This window comes from Leuresthes tenuis, unplaced genomic scaffold (assembly GCF_036924035.1).
Source record: "Leuresthes tenuis unplaced genomic scaffold, fLeuTen1.0.hap1 SCAF_4, whole genome shotgun sequence".
Classification (NCBI taxonomy): domain Eukaryota; kingdom Metazoa; phylum Chordata; class Actinopteri; order Atheriniformes; family Atherinopsidae; genus Leuresthes; species Leuresthes tenuis.
In genome coordinates this window covers 13,715,242-13,737,691 of record NW_027325358.1, presented here as the reverse complement: position 1 = coordinate 13,737,691, position 22,450 = coordinate 13,715,242, and the positions used below count along the sequence as shown (strand labels likewise).

Here is a 22,450-nt window from a genome sequence, read left to right as displayed (position 1 = left end):
CGCCCATGTGCACACTCTCATGCACAAGCACATATGTTTGAGTGCAAGACTGTAAATAGTCAAAGTATGTGTTTTGTTAGGCAGGGGGGGATCCATAAGAGGGTCTGGGCATGTTGCCAAATCACAGGTCATTGAGGAAAAAAAAAGGGGAGGAGCTGCTGCAGGGTTAGGACTCAAGTTGATGTTTGCTGGTGTGACCCTAGTTTGCATGTGTGCCTGGATACATAAGGTCCTGTATGTCCGTGCCTTCACAATTCCTCCAAATAGCTGCATGTATGGGAGCGTGTGTGAGAGAAGTTAGCGAGGTTGCCGTGGAATGAGAAACCAGTGCGGTGAGGTAGCTGGCAGGCCAGCAGCAAGACCTAAACACTGACTTCATTGTGGTTTAGCCTCTGCCTTATATTATGTCGGGGAATTGTGTCAGTGATTGTGGAAGAATTTGTGGCGACAGCGAGTTTAGAAGTTAAAGAGGTGTACATGTAGCTGGAAGGTTGCCGGTTTGAATCCAGCCAGTGAAAGTAAATAAAGGATGCACTCACTGCCAGATGTCATTAAAGAGCTATACAGTGAGACACCCAATTGAGGTTTTGCAGTTGTGTCACAAAACTACTTGCAACCCACGTCTGGCGCCATTTAAGAGTTCCCCCACAGGCAAACACTGAGAGAAAACTACTGTCCAGAAAAACAGATGTCTGAAAAACAGTTTTGGGTGCAAGGTTTTAAGTAAAAAATAAAACTTTTGCAAGATAGGTTTGTCTTTTGGCTGAATAAAACTAGATTCACCTTCTTGTTGGAGATTAGTTAATAAAAGCTATACCTATATCCTGTTTGTGTTTTCAGACATGTGTTGGAGTCAAGTGGGAGTCTTGCACCAATGTACCCAGAACAGCACCTTGCTGTGTGTAATGTAGAACTGACATGGTGCGTCATGCTACTCTTGAAAGCAACAATGTTGTCACACTTATAAAGCCAGAAAACTTACAGTAAGCAATGGTGGTGTTATGAGATTTTACTCTCCAGTAGGCATGGTTCTTTTTTTACTTTTGCTTTTGTTACTTGTCATTAAGGAAAATCCATGTATGTGTGTGGTAAATTGGATCTGCTGGAGGGCTTCTAGTCCTCTGTGATTTGTTTTGTTTGCTAAACAGCTGTGAGTGGTTATTCTGCCATCAACATGGGCTGCTGACATCACATTCCCACCTGTTTCCAGCAAGTGCTCCCTCTCTTCAGTCTGTTTTTAATGTTCAGTAAAAGTCCAAATGTGGTTTCATATGAGGAATCACTGTTTTCTTTTAGGCAGAACCAGCTTAAGCCTTAACCCTTGTGAGGTAGAGGAGGACCCAAAATGCAGGAGCTCAGGAAGAGGCAGGATGAAGGTCAACTGAACAGGAGAAACTGAGGGACACTGCAGGTGCAGGGAGAAGAAAATACACAGTTCAACACTCAAAACTCAAATCCAAAACTTAACTAGAAAAGGAGTCACAAAGAAACCTGTGCTGATTATAAACAAAGGGACAAATGACAAATGAACAACAGGTGAAAGTATTCACCAAGAGAAACCAAGGGTGACTAGTAAAGCTAAAAGCAAACAAGTGAAGTGAACTAGGATCAGATTCTACAGAATAACACAGGAAATGAAAAAACCAGAGGACACAGAATATGGAAACAGGACACCGAACAGGAGTAAAGCAAAGCAATAATAACACTGACACCCAGATAAACTTGAGTAAACTAGAACATATTACCACAGCATGACATTAAGAGACTTAAAAACCACAAGACAAAGTCCAAACCTGTACCCAAAACCCCACAAAACATGATGCTAATAACCCTGCCCTACCAAATTGGTAAAGCAATTTTAATTTTTTTAGACAATTTGGAACTACCTTAACCATCTCTTCCACTTGGCTGAGGTAAGAAAGGATAGAAGAAAGTATATGTTATGCCATTACTTTTGAATTTTTTGGTATATTTACCATAAAGTGTCTCTCCGATCAAGTTTGAAAAAGAAAAAGATGTTGATCTAATTGTTATTGCCTCAAAGAAATGGAAATATGAGTGGCTGAGAGGTGTTTGGAGAAAGAAGCAAAGAAGGACATGGATGTGTAAGGCATAAGCTTCTTGGTGCCGCTGAGAAAAATGTGGAGACATAGAAGTGCTAATTGTCATCTGTCGATTCACTCTTGGATGCAAACTGTGCTGGAGGTTACCCCTTAATGAAGCTTCTTGGCTGCACTTAGAAAATCTGTTCATGAGGTAAAATTCACGTGGATATGTTGTTTTAATGCTCGATGGTGGGCGTGCCCAATGTTTTGGATTGAAGCAAACAAAAATACTTATTTTTTTATAGGATTAAGGATTAAGGATTAAGGTTAATCGGGCAATTTCATTGGCCAACACCTTGGCTTCTGCTTGAGAAGTTGAAATATTCTCAATATTACACCGTAAGTTACACATGCAAAGTGAAGCAAAGGACACAGAATTCAGTCCTGCAACACCTTGTTGAGAGTGAATGAGAAGCGAGACCATTGATGCCTGAAATGTGTACATTTGAGTCCTGCCTTGAATTTATGAATAGAATTGTTGACAAAAGCCATGCCTAATGTAGACCAACCCCACCTGTGGGAATGGGTCTGACATACTGCAGGCAATGCAAAGCAAACTCTTGTTCGTTTTATATGTGGATCAGATGGGGCATAGCAGCAGGTAGAATTCCCTATACTCCCTGACAACACCTCATCAGACATGGTCATAGGCCTTCTCCGAAACCACACTCCTACTTGTCCCCCAGTATCCTTAAAAGCTCACAAATAGAGAAGTCCTGAATAGCTGATGCACCAAGAGTGCAGTTGGCTGCTGGGTTAATGACAATCCCTGTGTTAGCACCAAGTAATTTGATTACAGCGAGATGTTGCTCCACAACAAGATAACAAGCAATGCCTGATAAGACAAAATGCCCTCAATATGGAGCTCGCTACAAAACGAAACATCAGATGAAAACTGACTTAACAGATAAAACTAAGTATATGAGTCACATCAACACAGAGGGACATTATAAAGTATTTCAACAAGACAATAGGCTCAATTATAAGGTTACTTAAAGAGGCTACATGTACTAAACCTCTTTGCTGGAGTTCATTCAATAGCCATGCATGTGTTCTCAGTTTTTGATGATATTTACTCGGGTTTGATCTCTTGATAATCTCTTCTAAAGGAAAGTCGTGAATTTACTTTTGCAAAAGGTGAAACTATACTTTTTAGTTCTGTTTCAGCTTTATGTTATCTGCTCCCAAGTAGCAAAGTGCAACATCCTCACAGTACATAACAGAGGAAATAACTTTAATCAGATTGCTAACGAAACAGATGTTAAGTGATCGGAGCTTTTTGACAAAACTGTGCTCTGTCAACCCTGGCCTTGTGCTAGCTGCCACATTTTGATTTTCAGTCCTGAAAACATCGCCTGTGTTCTTGTAAAGACTAAATGTGTAAGGTCAAAAACGGTGGTTGCTAGACTTGCAGAAACGATATCAAAGTAAACATGACTGTGGGTTTGCAGGGCAGCTCTTAAGTGTGAAACCTCTCGGGTTTTGTGTCAACTTTTCCCAGCAGCTGTCGAGAGTTTCCCAGCAGCAGGTTTTGTCCACTTCACTGCAGATTTTCCTCTCTTTGGTTTCATTCAGTGAGACTTTCTCTTTGAAGCAGATATCTGGGTCTTGAGTCATTTAGTCTAACAAGAACACATGAGATGAGTCACAGACTGGGATAGCTTTTTGTCTCATGCCTCATCCACTGTGTCAAACCATCAGACGTAAAACACCACTGTAAAATCCGACCACCGAAATGCAGAGGAACACAGAAACAAACCAACACCAGGTGACTTCTCTTGAGTTTTTTTTTTTTATCCTTTCAGAAACTGAGCTACAGCTGAAAATGCCAGCAGTGGAGCAAACAGTGCTACATTTTAAGCGTATTAAGAATATGTGTACTAGGACAATACATTGAATTTAGATGATTGTAGAATTATTTTAAAATACTATTTGTATATCTAAACTTTTTGAACATCCACTCTTGAGAGTGTGGTATAATTTTAGATGGGTAGTAGCTCCTAGTTAAGAAAATTGGAAGCTGCATGCTGTTTAACACAGTGAGGTTGTCTCTAACGCAACAAAAACCAACCTCATGTTGCCCAGTTTGACAATGAAACATAATTAGACTAAGAGGTCTGACTGACCCTTTCAGCACCGATACCAGTTGAGAAGGGGTACAAAAACATTGTCATCCCCTGACTGGTCAACGTTCCACTTCTCAAAGTTGTTTTGATAGCTGGTAGCCAGACATATGATTTGATTTGTGAATCAGAACAGCCTCACCTCACTGTGGGGTCAGGGAAATAACTCCTATAGCAGTTAACACCCACGTAAGGCCTGTGGAACCCTGTCAGAGGGAGAGAGAAGAAGGAGTAAGAGGTGCACTTTGCACTGAGTACATTCGTCAAGCCAGAGGATATTCAATTTTTAGTCTTAAAAATCTCCAAAATCCTTAAATAACCTGTCTGATTAAACTAGTGAGCGTTAACCTAGTATGTTAAATGAGTTTAGTTGCTTTATTTTTTAGGTTTTCATGTTTTCTTATGTAGAAAAACAAGAAAAATAAATAAATAAATTGTACCAGTTGGTTAGCCTTGCACTAGAATAGGATTTTCCATTTATCTTAAACAGTGAGCCATTGGGAGGACAAAAATGCAAGACACAGACAGATAAGTCCAAACATAAAAAGAAAACAAAAAGACAAAAATTAAAGTCTAAGCAGTCCAAACAACCAGGTACAACAGGAATGTTCAAGGGTGGGCAAAAGGCTAAAACCAGGAGTGAGCAAGATATACATCATATTTGAAACTAAAAGCATAAAGAATAATTTCAAGCGTTTGACTATGATTAGTAATGTGAGAAAATAAGCAGAAAGAATCAAGTGAAGAGTGTATGGAGGGGTTATGAACTAGCAGGACATGGATGTGGAGCAAAAACAACACAAGAAGAAGAAACTAACAGAGGTGCACAAAATAATTAGAAAACAAAACAGGAAATAAATGATAATCCAAGATCATGACAACATCAAAATCAATTATATTCGGATGCCATCTCACACCTGAATGTGAAAAAGAAATTGCAAAACAGAAATTATAAAATGACTACACAAAAACTGTGATATTGCAAAGATATTGCTTAGTCAAAGACGTCCTTAGAGTGACGCTTTTTGGATATATGGCCCAACGTACCTGTTGTACAGTTTCCTGTGAGACTGGGCTGAAAAAAATAGTACAAGTTGAATTAAGATATCACACTTTTTATCACTCGCTTTAAAAACTAGCTGAACATATTTTGCATGAAACTGTTGGTTGTGTTGTGATGCTATAATGTGTTTTGTTTCTGATATTTTTCCTTATATTGAACCAGACACTGATTTACTCGGTTGGTTAACTTGTTGTTGTCTTCTCAGGTGGGTAATAAGAAGCAGCCACTATGCTGTCACTGGACGAGCCGCTGGACTTAAAGCTTCCCTCCGGACGAACAGGTGGTCCTGTGATATTAGGAAAGAGGTCTTGCTCCTCCTTAATCTGTGGCCCTCTGAGCGCCACACGACCGCGGCTACAGTGTACAACCTTTCCATCACCTCCCCCCTCGCCAGGTAAGAGTTAACCAGGAAACATAGTGTTGTTAGCTGCTGACATATGGACAAGGTCTACTCAGATTCACACATGGCAGTGATAATGCCATGTTGCTTAGATTAAGCCCATCACCATGATAATTCAATAGTGTAATAAGTTGATTCTCTGTTCTCACTTTCCCAGTAACCTAATATTGTAAATCCGATAAATGGAAGGCCTTTTCTCTTCTCAAACAGACATAGATTGTCCCCAGATTAGTCAGTGTTGCCCATAACTAGAGGAGCGTGACACTGACATGAAGTGACCCCAAGGAAAACCACAGCCTACACAGACAGAATGAACAGTTTGACTCCATACTTGACTTAGTTTATGTACTGAGAAATGTCTCACAGTTGTGTTTATGTCAGTCTTCTTCTTTACAGCATGTGTTGCTACATTCCCAGATAATTTCCCCTTTCAGCGATTTTCTTCTGTGTCTGGTAGATGCGCAATATTTTTACTTCATGATGTGATGCTATGTTAGTGTTGAGTGTACATCTCCAGTTAAAAAAAAAGTTAATCCCATAGCTAATATAATTTGAAAAACCTTTTCTTGCACCCTTTCCTTCTGTGAATACTTAAATGACCTGCTATTGCCTCTTGTACAGTTCCTCCCATAATATACACTGCAGACACACCAAGGTATACTTTCCCTATTTTAAAAACGTACCTTAGAAAAATGCACAAATATCTGACATGGGCAGAATGTACCTTCAAACCAAATTAGGAATAGTAATAAAAGTGCCTCCACCTTTGTACACAGTTCTGAGGGAAGTAAGAGAGAAAATCGAGTTTTCTTTAAAAAAAGAAAAAAAAACATTTTAAACCACAATTCCAATTAATTGATAAAGTTGATTTATAATCCAGTGCTCTAACAGGCGTCTGAAGCTCTCTGCAGCCATGTGAGAACCTGCCAGATAGTCGACCATCTAAGCAACTCTTCATTTTATACTGTATGAATCCTACTGGTGGCAGCATCATGCTAAATGGGGGCTTCTCAGCATTAGTAACAGGAGAGCAGCTTCCAGAATGTCACAAACTGGCCATATCCGTGTTTTCAAAGTCCAGAGAGACCTACGCAAGAGGACTCAAAGCTGTATTGGCTGCTGAGGGAAATTTCAAAATACTGAATCAAAGGTTCGAGTGCTTTGGTTATTTAGAGATTTCAGTTCTTATCTTTTTTAAAATAAAAGTTGCGAATATATATATAAAACGATCTTATATTACATTTATGGGAGGTTGGGATAGACTGGTAGCAGAAATGCCATTCTTACTGAACTTCATTACAATGTAAATGTAAGGAAGTTTGCAAAATGTGACAGCATTGGAAGTAACTGTCAATGTATTTAAGATAGATGTATTTAAGAGAGAAAAGGAGAGTATAAAAACACCGGAGAAAGGAAATATTTGAACAACACACATTTGAAGGACAATTAAAGCAAAAAGGATGCACTTGATGCACTAAATGCAAGAATGATGGAAGAATATCAGAACAGCTTCCGGAGAACACTAACCTAATGAAACGAAAAGTAACATCATCACGTTTTTCACTCTAATCTTCAATCTAGATTCCCAGTCTTCCTCTCAAGAACAACCCGGGTCCTGCTTCACTCCTCCAGCTATGGACCTCAGCCTGTCACCCTCCTCCCGCCATGCCTCTTCCCTGTCCCCATCTTCCTCCTCCCCCTCCTCCCCCCTCTCCCTCCTCACCCCTGGAGTCCCCTCACAGCAGCAGCAGCCCTCAACCACATCTCTTCTCCCGGGTGAGTCGACACAGTTAGATTACACTGACACTGAGCTACTTTTCCAATCTGCAACAGTCTGCAGTTGGTGTGGAAATACAACAGTTGCTTGTCATTTTAGACAGGATTTTGATCTTTGACTCTAAATGTTTAATTCCCATTGCACCATGTGATTCCATGAAGCATAAAGTTTTATCACCTATCTGTCTGGTTCAAAGGTCTTGTGAAAAAGAGGCCTACATATTGTTTATAGAAGTTTGTGAGTACTGTTCACGCAGATTGCACTGATGGTAGTCGACTGTTGCAGGGATAGTGAGACGTTTGTTTCGAGGAGTAAAACAAGGCAAAATGTTAGGAAAGTGAGTCATTATTTGTAAATCATAAACTTGCATCATTTCACATTTGCAAAATCAAGCATCTGCTTTGGAATTTCAGTTCAGTCAGTTGGCATGACAACCGGAAATGTTCAGGGCCGACAATGTGGGCTTACATTAACTAATAAAATCCAGTGACACGCTTTGATAAAATTATGATCAATGATCATTTTAGAGAATTAGTTTGAAGACTATAAAATTAGAAAACCTTAATACCTTAATTTTGCTATCCCAAAATAAAGGTATGGTTGACACGTTTTGAACCTTTGTACCTTTTTTGCAAAGAATGTGATAAATGATTACATCACATTGATTCAGCAGATGCTTTTAGTGAAGAAGTGAAGAAGTGGTGACAATGTGCAGTTCATTATCTTGCCCAAGAATATTTTGGCATTTAGACTGAAGAAGTTCAGGGTGGGACCAGCAAGTTTCCAACTGAAGGACAACCCCAGTTTATGTGTTTATGCATATGGCAGATGCTTTTATCCAAAGCGACTTCCATACATATTCCAGTTGGCAGGTAGCGCAAGGGGGTCTTGACTAAGGACCCCGACTGGAGGTAGTACCTTTCATTCAGGATTCAAACCGCGGTCACCCACATGAAAGGTGGCAATCTTACCACTACACTGTCCAGCCGAATGCTAACAAAAATGAACACACAACTTGACGTGCAAAGCCTACAAGAATGAGATTTGAAGTCATGCATGCAAAGCACAACGGATTAACAGGCCTTTGCCTTAACCTACTCTATAAATTGATGCCAAAGTTACATCACACAGCTGGTTGACTTAGTGTACTGCAAAGACTAAAAGCAGGAGAAAGAGCAGCCTGCTGTGTAGCACCTGTAAAACTCACAATGAACATTATACAGTATGAGGTAATTGACTGCAGGCTATACCATAGCTTTGTATTTACACTACAGAGTGTCAAATCTAACTCACAGCAAGAAAAGAGATGGGTATGTTTCTAAAGATATCAAATCATTCCCCTAATGTGTGTCAAACTGTCCTCATATTTCCTTACTGGTGCATCACTGCCACCTCAACCTCACCCAGCCTTTCGCCATCATGTCACGACTCATGTTAAATGGGATAGTAAGATTAAGCTGTTTCATAAAATGCACCTACCTCTCTGTAGGTGTGTCATCATGTAATCAGTTAATCTGGTAAATCTGCGTGACCACAGTCTTCTCAGAGTAATCCAGCCAGGGACTAATTGTGACTGAATGTGCTCACTCTTCTTCAGGGCTGAATTGAATTGGGATCCTGGGAGTGAATCTAATTTGTCTGCTCACAGCCATACAGAGACAGTCTAAATCGAATTCCAGCCTTGCTTATAAGGCAAAACATCAAACACACACTTTAAATCTCAATCTCGATCAAGATGATTCATTTAGCTCTCAAAGTCCCCTTTTTCTAAAATTGTCACAGTCCTTAAACGTTGCCCTGACACCTTTATCAGGTTTAAAGATATATTTTAGACACTTTTTGTCTGTACTAACTCACTTACTGACTAGTGTGAATGAGGATATGTGAATTTGAGCAATTTATCTGTAACTTTTTTTTTTCTTTTTTAGTAAAGACAGTGCTAGGTCAAGCTACATGGTATTAAATAGGGATGCAAAGATGTATCTGACTAATATTGGCCAATATTCTACTAAATGACCAAATAGCATAACCTCAACTGACGGCTGACCAATATTTATCTGATGTGGTCTGGTTGTGTTACATTTAATTTAGTGCAAATTTTGCTGGGAAATGTAAGTACTAGAAAGTTGTTATTTTTTACACAGTAGATCTTTTTATATTAAAGGATATATTACCGGTTGGTATGAAAGAATTAGTCCTCATTCAAAGATATTGTGATGATAGGCTGAAACACAATAAAACTGTTATTTAGTTGATCCTGCACATCTTATTATTTGCCTGACAACATTAAAGGGAAAATAAATGACAAAAACAATCAGTATTGCTCATCAGCCATATTATTAACTTTAAAATTGGTATCAGTATATCCCCAGAATTCACAGTCCAGTATCGAAACAATTTTCAGTAAATCAACAGGTTTAAAATAGGTCTAAGGTCTGACAACATTGACAGCCATCAGATACAACGCGAGACCATAGATTCCACAGAATAATCCATCCCTTTTTATTCTATCATCTTCTCCTGTTACCAGTCATAAGTTATTCTTCTTTTCAGAAAGGTAAAAGCTGAGATGTAAAGGAGTTGCATGTAGTTTTGCCTCTTTTCCTGCCGTTCAGGTATAACTTTGAGCTGTAAACTTAATTTGTTTTTCATGCAAAAAGCTAGTAGATTTACATCCAAACGCGTGTTGTTCTCTGTAACTTCTGGAAATGTTTGAGTTTTAAACAACCCTGTGTCTGACATAAATCCCGATCCTCCTTTACTGAATGTATTCCGCAGTCAAAGTTCCACACTCCATAGTAATGTATTTGCTAAAATTAACCTTTTTACTAAAAAAAGTACAAACTGGTACAACTTCAAACATTTTTATTCATCTCTGTTGATATTTAGGCTAAAGTTCACGTCACTGATAGTTTTCTTTCCTATGCAGAATCACTCTCTGAATGATCTGATATGACCGTAGTGCTGGATTATCTGGCTGTGACCTCTGAAACTCATCTCTTCATCCTCCTCTCTTTTAGGAAGTGGCTCATCATTGGGGTGTTGAAGGTGGAGCTTCCCAACACGTCTACCCGTTTTATCTCCCACTTAGAAGCCCACCAAGGGGCTACAGCTTCCCGTCTTCCATGATCATTAGTCACCATAAAGAGAAGCCAGTTTCCCCTGAGCCCTCCATTGATGGACAGCTGGCCTGCCGTTGGATGAAGGTAAATACAGTTATGAAGGTTCAATGTTTTTTTTTCAAAATGCTGGACAAGTTTTTGCTTGAATGTTGCTTTCTGTCACAAGTTAGTTAAAGTTTAGAGTTATTTTGGAGAGAAGATCTGTAAACGACCTGTCAGGCATCCAACCCATAAACTGTAAAGCTTATGATCCAACACCAACATTTCATTTCTGCTCTGAGAAAATGAGTGTTTGTGGAAAAAGGTTGCAGCTTTTCCATTGACCACTAGGTGGAGGGTTAGGGCAAAGAAACACAGTTAAAGAAAAAGAGACAATTTCATTAGAAACAGGAGCTGCAGTGAATATTATTATTCATTTTTTTATTGTGAATTATTATTTATAATTATTATAATATTATTTTTGTAAATTATATTTGCATCGTATGCTGGATTAAATAAATCTAGATATTTAAATGTGAATAACTCATTGTTTGGAATAAGTAGCACCTGTAATAAGACTGAAAAATGAAGGCTCTGTACATATTCAAGCATTTGCGTGATTATGATCCTGTTTGAAACTAAGGAGACATGGGAGTCCTTTATTATGGCACTGAGCTGTAAGGAAAACAAATGTTCTATTGTCAATGAACTACACCAGCATAGTCACACTTGTAAAGGTTGTTTTTTTTTGTCATCATATCATGTGTCTGCATGCTCACATTCCTGTTATGCAGAGTTTCGAGGGCAGATGAACACCTCACGTTATTTTGTAAAGCTCTTTTACAACAGACCTTCCCAACATATCATAAGATGAGCGGTGTTACTTGCTTTACTTGTTGGTGTATGTCGCATCATTTATACATTGACATTTCAAAGAACAAAATTCAAGTGACGCAAAATGATATACAGTAATTGTTAAAACCCTCATGTTGGCTGTGAGGAATTAAGAAGGGCAGGGCTTCACTGGTGGACAGTGAATGTTAGGAGTTGAGATATGTGTCCTCTTTTTATCATCTCTACCATTTTGTTTTAAGTGTAGTTAATCAAATCAAAGGCTCATTAACAACAGCCTTTGTTCTGATTTACTGTTCAGTGAGATTATGAAGTGAAAAATGATGGACTGTAAAAACTTTGATCAAAAGAAAAGCGTTATGTGTGAAGTTCAATAAACAGTAAAGTTAGTCATTGTATTCATGTAGTTTAATTCAGTGGTTTCAGTTCTCTCTGTGTCTGTTCTCCAGTGCCACCTGCTGTTCGACTCGCTGCAGGATTTGGTCGATCACATCAACGACTTCCACGTCAAGCCAGAGAAGGATTCTGGGTACTGCTGCCAGTGGGAAGGCTGTGCTCGAAACGGAAGGGGGTTCAACGCCAGGTACTGTGTGCACACAATCACTAAAAAATCTAGAGACTTCATAATAAGCTATTTAGCTCTTAAGTACTTGATTTTTATACTTATTTTATATCTATATTTAATAGGCTTCTTAAACCGGGGCCTGAGTCCTAATTTCGAACCATAAACATGTAAATGTGAGCTGGAATGACAATAAAGTTCCTTGAGTCCTTGAATTCGTGTAATGTCCCTTTAGGGAGTTCTGTAAACTCTCCCCTTTTGTTTACACCTTGCAGACTGACTGGCTCCTGCCTTTGAAAGAATTCAGTGTTTTTATTAAGAAAAGTGGATGTTAAACAAAAAACATAACTGATTTATGCACACAATCCAACATGAAGAAAACATCTACTTTACAGTACAAAGAGCTGAACCTAAGAGTATGTTAATTTATTTCAGTAAAAGCTCTATCCTGGTAGTCTCGGGTAATAGTCCACCGTTTCGGTTTAGTAGCCCTGTATGTTAATCCACATTCAAACCTCTAACTATGTAACTAAGCTTATGGTGTGTGTCATTGTTCTCGGGTTTGTTTCATAGGTACAAAATGCTCATTCACATCCGCACACACACCAATGAGAAGCCGCACCATTGTCCCACCTGTAACAAGAGCTTCTCACGCCTGGAAAACCTGAAGATTCACACCCGCTCTCACACAGGTGAGTTCACCATTCAAGACTTCATCACACAGCTTTAACAGGAAACGTTTCATATTACATTCTTTTTCTCTTTAGAAAATTGACTACCTCCACCATATCAGTATCCAAGGCCTGATATGGTTTCTACCTTTTGGTCACAGACCTCCAGTCAAGGCCTATTAAAACACACCACTGAGCGACAAAACTTGAAATGAGCCCAGAAAATGCAACAAGTATTTTCACAAGCAGATCTCAGCTGCTGAAAAGTGATCTTAAAGAGTAAAGTTTGCCAGCTAACATAGCATTCTACAATTTCTATACCCGTTTAATTTGTGACAATAACAGGAAACCTGGGGCTTCAAGGCTCAGCTAGCTGCTTCCTCCCTTCAGCCCTTTTTATTGGCTCTTAGCGCAATGTTACAATGGCTTGAACTTTTGCAGCTGACATTACTGTACTGATGGGATTTGTCAGCCTTTGTTTATTCTAGAGGTATAAACACAACTGTTTCTAACACTGGATGTACAAATAGAAAATAGTGGATGAGTAGATGCAAAATCCTCATATTCATATTTTAATTATTAAGAAGTGTAGATAAGAGGTCAAGTGACTGTTTTGTTGTTGTCAATAATTAATGTTAAAAAGCTATTAAAACTGTACATTGGACCTAGAGTTTCTGGAGAAACAAATTATTTGTTGCTATTGTTAGCCCAATTCTTTCATTGGAAGTCCAAGAACAAGCTGGAGAAGTCTTAAGTTAAACAAAGTATTTATTAGTGGTCACATGTAAAGTATGGCAGCGCTGGACTCGGAGTGACAGAGCTCTCGCAGGAAATCCGTCAGCCTGAGCCCCGATATCCTGTAACATTTATGTTTATTTATGTTCACCTTGTAGGTTGTACTTACACGCGACTGAGTATAATTGGCCAGTTTTTAGTGACATGAGCAGGCCAACCACCGTGTTCGTCATGTTCTTTGGATGTGATCAATAACTTGTGTGTGAGTGAGTGTTGTTTTAGACGTGTATCTAATGTACCAGACCTATCTGACCTGATAGAGACGCTTTATATGACCCAGTTATTTAATCCCGTTATTCCATCATAAAGTCTTGGATCATTCAAGGACATACATTGCATACTATGAGCAGAGTGGAAAAGTACAAAATAGGAACATGGCTTATTTAGAAAAATACAGAATATTAATACATAATTTCTAAGAACAAAGCCAATTATAACACTATATCTGATTATAAACTTACATTTGAACCCTAAAAGCTCTCTTCATTATTAGCAGTGTCCATAATGACTTATTATCAGAGTATTTAATGTTGGTTATTTATGGATTTAAATTCTTGTAGTTATCTTTGTACTGTGTGAATAGGGTGACCAGATTCCAATTCACCAGATGTGAGACAAAGACATGGAGGTAGTCTAAAATAAACATCTCTATTCTGCCCCTTAGCTTGTACATTACTATGGTTTGCCATCTGGTTGATTCAGCGGCACATAACAGACTGCAAATAAAAACTTAACAAATATATCTTATTTAAATGCAACTTTCCCAAGTTATCTCACGTAAGAAAATATAGTTAGCATGGAGATTTCATACTATTTCACATTGCCTCTCAACTTAACACAACTGACTAAAATAGAATCAGGGCTCTCAAGTTTTGAATGAAGGCAAGAGTGAGAATGCTACCCCCCCCCCCCCCCCCCCATTGGAATATTATTATTATTTGTGTTGTTGTTAGTGTTGCTCTGCTCAGACTCATGGGAGATGTGCTTGTTTCCTGCCGTTTCCATAGCGATAGCGGCGCGCCACAGAAATGTTATTATATTTTATTTTATTATATTATATTTTTTTCAGCGTGAGAAATACCATGTGTGAGCGTGAGAACTTGTTGAAATGCGTGTGAGCCCTGATAGAATAGACAGTCACGACTACAATTGTTCTTTCAATTATAGTGCTTTAATAAGGATACGGCTTTCCTGTATTTTCTCTAACTTTACCAGACTCGCCTTGCACTGGTTTCAGGGGTAGATAGTTTCCCAGTCTTTGTTGTAGCTGCATTTTCTTTCCTTAGTTGTACGAGTCGTGCTTTCCTCCTTTTCCGTCCATGTCTCGTGCTGCATGCCAATGGCGTTCTGACCTGATTTGCATTGTTCTTTTGTTGGTGGGCGCGCCCTTAACCTGCGTCCGCGTTCCCATTTCATTGACATGATCAAACAGCCCGCCCCGTCCCCTGATGACAGCCCTCACTGCTTTCTCCACACAGCCATTTGATAAATGCCAAATTATAGAACCCGCATTTCAAAACTGGAGTTTGTCAATAAAAGTGCGGGAAAACGTATGAATTTGCGGGATATTTGAAAAGTAATGAAAACGCGTGACTGTTCCGCACAAAGCGGGACATCTGGTCACCCTAAGTGTGAAGAACACAGGGGAAGTTACAGAGCCTTGTGGGGCTCCAATAGAAATAGTTCAGACAGACCACGTTTATTATCAATTCTTTGTTAATCTCCCAATCGGAAATGAGATAATCTAAGTGATTAAGTGTTAAACAAACATTAACTTTAGGCTTATTCAGGTGCGGATAACTGGTATGACACAAAGTTGGAACAGCGATGTTAACCCGCAACAGAATATGTGAATGATGGGGAAAGAACATCTTTTTATCCCCAGAGATATTAGGTTCACACATTGATAGTCATTATCACACATAGTGTCACTCCCTCCAGGATATAAATGACGTCATAGTTATTTGTTTACTGATGAATTTATTGACTCAAATCTCAAATTCTCATACTTAACACACTTTTACAGCCCCACTAAAAATATGGTTTGCCGACAATTACACCTGCACACACTAACTTATGGCCTTGTGTTATTAGCATCGTGATCATGGTTGCTGTCTGTCAACGCGTGATGTTTGCTTGTTTGCCCTTTTTACTGTTTTTGGTGCACTTAATTAATTGGAACTGTCCACGACATAATAAACTAAAAAGAAATAAATGAAAATAAATAAATAAAATAAACATGCATAAAAATCCACAGGTCAAACTTGCTGGCTGCACACAACCAAGAGGGAATAAATCAGCTTGAACAAAAAAAAAAACTCCTTTGAGAGTCAGTGCAACCCATTTCAACACCTTCAAGTAGTACAAATGTGTTCTGCTTCACATGTATTCTAGGAAGCCACTGTGTCTACACGTGATTCCTACTTAATTTTATTACAGATAACATCAATTGTCTGCTACATAATCACAAAAAAACCCCCAAAAAGTTAAACAATGACCTAAATAATATTTATGGCATTTAAATGTAGGGTTGCCTCTTTTAGGCATTGAACAGATAATTAGGGATTTCCATTGAAGAGCAACTGCATATTCTACCTGTGAGTGTTTAAACATTTTCATTAAAACACCTGAGAGATGAGGACATCAGATCATCAAACGGCAACCACAGATCTGATCAATCTTTATTAAACAGCAACCCCCTGAGTTAAATTTTCAGGGCTTTCTGTCATGTGCAGTGGATAATTGCTTGCCATCTTCCAAACAAACAGTCCAACATGCCATTGTTCACAATGTGCTGTGAGTGCAGTGGTGTGCACATATTTAGATTTCTTTAAATCTCTACATTTTTTAAAAAAGGCAAACATCTTTTTCTGCCTCTCATTCATACATCATGCACATTTGAAACTTAAAAGGGGAAAAAAGGGCAAACAGAACATTTCTTTGTTTTTTTTTTCTCTGGACAAGCAGGATTCTTAAAACTAAGTAACCATGACATTTATGACAAACATTAGCCTGTGTTTGTCTTTTCATTGTGCTTAAATGTTCATGGCATCTTTGTTGATTTAAGCTCTATCAAATAGGTACTTGCTGAATCAGTTACCACTCCTTGAAAAGTCAGCAATAGTGCAACAGGATCTGTGTGACACGGAACAAGTAAATCTTTCCTGGTAACTAGTATACACCCAGTTTGTGCAAATAATTATTCTCTGTTGTGTTATTTAAACAGCAGGTAGCCTTTTAAAGTTTTTTTTTTGTGTGTGTGTGGTGAGCTGCAATTAATCATTTGAGGATTTCTTTTCTTTCATCTCTCTGTCCATCTGAATCTCATCAGCTGCCAATTACATGTTCTACTACAGTGACAGGCCTCATATTTCTCAGTGACTTTGGTTTCATTGGTCAGTCAATACAAGTCTATCTTATTTCTGCTGGTGATAAATCTCGTACGTGATAATTCTTGTATACATATTGGCAAGTTCGGTGTAGCTTGCGCAATCTGATTAAATTGGGAATGGAATTCCATCCTCATAGACGGATGACTTTTTATTCAGTCGATAATTAGTTGTTAGCTCAGTGTGAATAAACTTGTTTGATGTCTTGAGGAAATTGCTTTAATTGAGGAGACACACAACTATTAGGAGATTTGAGGGTAGTGCGGAGGGATACCATCCCCATTGTGAGCAAAATGGCCAACATGCTTGCCTTTTGTTAACCTTCAACCCTCCTGCTACACTATTTAGAAGTGGAGAGAGTGAAGCAGCAGAGAGGTTTGCTTGGTTTCTTATGTCTAATCTGCCTGGCTAATTGTCTCTCTGTCTTACTGAGGTTCGTGCAAGTTGGATTCTATGACCCTGACCCATGTCCCCTGTTGATAAATCCATGGCTAGTCTGTGTTGCTGAAATGTGTTGCTATGTCAAATCAGCAACAATAATGAAACAAACTACAGAAATGAAACAAACCAACAAGGTTTCAACATACTGTGAGAAAATATGCAACTAATTAAAGGCTGATTTGTGCTTAGTTAGCTTTATGACAATGAATAGGATTATTTGTAAAAGAAAATTTATTCATCTTTATAATTTCCCTTTTGATTCAGATTTAATCAGATTTTCAGTTCACTCCCAGTTGGTGCAATTTACCCACCGACTCTGATCAAATTACCCCAATGTCGGGGGCAAACAGAGCCATGAGAAAACTCATTTTGTAAGTCTTTAAGCTGGGAGACAAGGTGGGCATATCACAGCCATCCATCAGCTGTGGTTTCTGCCAGTCGTGGATGCAATAAATCATCATAATACATAAAGTCACAATCAAGAGGGGATATCATTCTATTGCTGGTCTTCCTAACACCATCGGTGCAATGGACTGCAACATGTGTGTGTTAAAGCCCCCTCGCCAGATTCATACCCATACCTCAACCGCAAGCAATATCGCTCCATAAATATCCAACTCATTTGCAACTCCCAGAACCACCAAGTGAGGGCAGTTCCCAGGAGGAGCACACAACTCCTTCATCTTACAGAACAGCTCTGTGGGCATGCGCCTCGAACAAGGAGCAGCTGGTGACGCATGGCTCATTGGTACATATAATTTAATGATCAAGATTTTCTACAACAGTGCCTTTTTATTATGATTTGTTTCATTAGGAGATCAAGGATATGCCCTGCTCCTCTTGTTAATAACATCACTGACCAAACCTCAGACTCACCAGGAGGTTTTATTTAATCAGATGAATGCAGGTAATCGCTCTGCAATCGAGCACACTATAGGGATCTTAAAAGGATGTGTTTGCACACGCCCCTTTGGTCTCATGTCCTTTTATGAGCATTTTGGAGCATTTACTTATGTAAATTAGGGACAGCTGGCACACCCTTTTAATTGACATTTGTCATTCATCAATCTCAAAGGAGCAAAGATACAACAATTCTCGCTTGTCTGAGAACAGGTTCATGAATCTGATGTAGAGTTTTCTTAAGAAACTTCTTAAGAACAACTTGCTTAAGAAGATATCGGTGAATGAGACCCAATGTTAGCATCAATGAAAATCAACCTTCTATGGCTTTGTCCTGTGTAAATTATTCAAATTTTCCTCCCACTGTTTTTATTTCCTTTGTTAACTTGTGTCAGTTTTTTTCTGACGTCACTTTTTGTCTTTTTCTCTAGGGGAAAAACCCTACATTTGCCCATATGAAGGCTGCAGCAAACGCTACTCCAATTCTAGCGACCGCTTCAAGCACACTCGCACCCACTACGTGGACAAGCCTTACTACTGCAAGATGGCAGGCTGCCTGAAGCGCTACACAGATCCCAGCTCATTACGCAAGCACATCAAGGCTCATGGGCACTTTGTTGCCCAGGAGCAAGGTACCTCCAGCAGGCAGGGGATAGGGTTGGGCTTCCCTGGGCACCGGAGTGCCAGTGAACTACCCTCTGTAGGAGGGACACACGTCATCATCCCCGGGGCTGCTGCAGCTCTCCTTGGGGGTCTTGGGAGCTCTTTGCCACTCTCTGCTCTCTGTCACGCCCGAGCCCTAAACCATCACACGGCACCACTCTTCATGGGAGGAGGCAGCATAAGGCCAATTGGCCTTTCAGACTCAACACTGTTACACTTTGGACTCTCAGCCGCCTCAATGGTAAGAGTAGGAGCTGTGGGAAGTCTGGGGCAAATGACAGGAAAGGAGCCAGAGGACGAGCAGGAAGAGGAGGAAGGAGAGGAGGGAAAAGCTTTGAACCTATCTGCAGGGGTAGGGCCCAGACAAAGTGATTCATTGTCTTGGGTGGTTCTTCCTTCAAGGCCACTCTTTCTCAAACCAGCTGTTGTCAGTTAAAAGGTACTGTTAGCAGTGCACGCAACCTGGGAGTGTCTGTGTTTTTACTATTTTCATTTGTGTTCTGTAAACAGGTTGAGCTTAGGTACCTGGTCTGAAATGTCAAGCCAGTGAGAGTTAATTGTACCAGTGCAATCGGAGAGTCTAGTCCTTCTGCTCAGTGTGCTGGTGACCCTTTTGGACAAAGTTACATAATTGAGTATGCACATAGAAGACCTCAGAAGAGGTGTAGGTCTGAAGCATCAACTTATTGGCACTCGTTACTTTTGCTTTCTTCTGGTTTTGGATGACCAAGATGTCATCAGCCAAATACTAAATTAAAAAGCTTCAGATTGGCAGTCCACAGACCAACAGTTGAAGTCACATTAGGCACAACTTCTTCTTTTACACATTCTGTGTTAATATAATGGTAGCATTTAGCTCAAAGCACTGCTACAGCTTAGCAGGACCCATGGCATGGCATTTTGCTCGAATAGAAAACAAAATGTGTGTTTTAAATTAAATGGCCTGTTAATATGCCATTTTTTAAATTTACACCGTGATTTTCCAAATATTTTTCAGTAGATATTTACCAGTAATACATTCGCCAGACCAGTTTATGACCAGTTTTTATGCTTGACAACCCCCACTGATTGCTGTGTGACACAAATTTTTTTTTTTTTCATCTGATAAGATGGGGTACAGCAATTTTGGGGAGCATTGAGTCCACACACAATGTAATTTGACAATGAAGTACACACTGTAGACTTTGTAAAGGTCTACCTTTGTTATCTACATATTTTTCTTTCTTGCAAAGTTAAGAGTTTGTTAAGGTGTGAACATTTGACACCCCCTCCCACCAATTATTGATGTCAAAAGAAAAAGGTATTTAAAATAAAACTGTTTACAAGATATTTATGAGTTTGAAAAGAAAAATGTAAAAGAATTTTGCACATTGTTTTGGATATAGTTTTGCCATGTAAATGAGATTTCTGTTCACCAACTGATGTATGTGATACAGTAAGTGATACACTCTGCTCAATTTCCAAGCCAACAGGAAACAAAGTAATGAGCCCCCTTGAGGAAAACCAAAGGCTGTCGTACATGACAGATTATGACGTAGTAAGCTCACTCATTTATTAGTGGAAGAGTGATCTTAGTGCGGCTCTGTTGTTTATTTTAGCGAAGATTGACTTAGATTTTAATCACTACATTTACAATATTATAACGTGTGATGACGGATAAGAATCCACACAGCTGTGTGGCTGACCATGTGATTTTCAAGTCGCAAGAAGAACAAAAAAGTAGGGCTAAAGTTTACTCTTTTGTTTGCAGTTTATACTTGCTTAATCTTAGCTAATCATCCATAGACAATGATCTCAACTGGATCAGCCCTGCCTTGATGAGTAATGAGTGAGAACAGACTTCAAGCAGGAACAGACAGGTAGACAAAGGTGTGTATTAGTACACATTTGCTTCAGATTGATGTTACAATGCAAATACGGTACAAAAGGAGTCAAATTATAGCTAACCTTCTGGGGTCTGTCAAAGTGACAAAAAAACTGATTTCTTATTTTGTTGACAACAAGTCTGATGAAACCCATTTGCATTGTTGCATGTTACTGTATGTAAGAAATTTTGATAATGCTTTTGGACTTACAATAGCACACCTAGTCAAATTGCTCAGGTTGTGCTGGTAAAATAATAGTTGTTTTGTTTAAGTTACTGTACTGAATGTGTAGATTTATTATTATCATTATTATTATTTCTGGCATATAAAGCAAGTGATTTATGGCACCGGCAGAACTAAAACTTTGTCTAAGACCTCCAGAGGCTTAAAAAGCAGTCTGGGTTATTTTTGAATGGTAAGTGTTTGACAATGGCCACATGTGACCAGTATCTGTGTTGATTTCACTTGTATTCTTGTTTGCACATTGACTTATCCTAACCAGTATTTCAGAGATGTTGAAGTGCCTTGTATTTCAACTGAAATGTATCACACAGTATATGAAAAATATGTATGCAAGTGTAAAGTGTGTAAGTGTACTTTTTGTAACATTTTAAAGTCTGTTAACAACTTGACAACGGATGTTATTTGTACATCAAGGCCACAGCACCTCTTCACAGACATCAGTATTGTTGGTATGACTTTGACGTTTTGTCAATAAACACATGAGAGGAAAATCAACCTCTTCTACCGGCCATTGTATTTGACATCTGAGTGTGTGTGTGTGCTAGTGTGTGGGTAAAATTGATATTTTCAGCTCTTATGGCAGATTTTTTTCTTTTTGTTTATTATTTATTGCAACATTTTTTATAGGATTGTCTGTAATATGAGCAATTTTGTTTCTTTGTGAAAGACCTTCTTAACTTTACATTTGAATTCCGTCTGAGTTCTCTCTAAGTCTTGTCTGTTTCACCCAAACTCTTTGATCCGTTATTAACCAAGTCCTGGTTGGGAGTAACAGCAATGAAAAGAAGAAAACAAGAACAAAAGTCTGCTAAGCAAAAAAAAAAAAAAAAAAACGACCATTTACTTATTTCACTTTCAATGAGAAGCTTGGAGAGCTACCAGCTCGAGGTCAGTGACAGCACACCTCTGCTGACTGAAGACCGCAATCTGAAGATTTTATATTCCCTACACTTTTCACTGAATAGTTTCTGTGCAGAAATGTAAAGGAAAGTCTGGAAAATTGCAACGCACTCTGCTCACAATAAAAAAGACATTTCACTGACCGTAATACCTTCATATGCTTTGTTCACTGTTGCTGTAGCACAAATGAGGCACAAGAGGCCGTCTGCGGATGACACTTCCCTTTGCGTTTCCATATTGCTTCATGATATGGTTACAGGGTGTAACTCTCTTCCTTACATGCCTCTAAGTGAGGCAACGAGTAAGAGTTTTGACTTGTGTGTTGACTTGAAGAAGAAAAAAAGAGGGGAAGAGACGGATTGGTTCAGTTTCTGAGCACACCTGTATATTACTTCAAATCTAAATGTACACTGACGCAATATCTTTTTTCAGTTTTAAGAACAATTTAGCCGATACATTCCCTTTAATTGTGTGATTTAAGCAGAGTTGTTTGTTTGTCACTCTCTGCCCCGCAAGCGTGACACCAAGTATGCGCGAGACTCGCATCATAACTAATGCAACAGAAGGTGTAAGGCCATTATACTCCAGCAGCCTCCTCCC

General features: G+C 39.1%; 1 pseudogene; it reads left to right on the top strand.

The window, feature by feature from the left end:
* The first annotated feature begins 5,495 nt into the window (after positions 1 to 5,495).
* On the top strand, positions 5,496 to 21,434 carry LOC140305712 (zinc finger protein GLIS2-like; annotated as a pseudogene).
* The last annotated feature ends 1,016 nt before the right edge of the window (positions 21,435 to 22,450 follow it).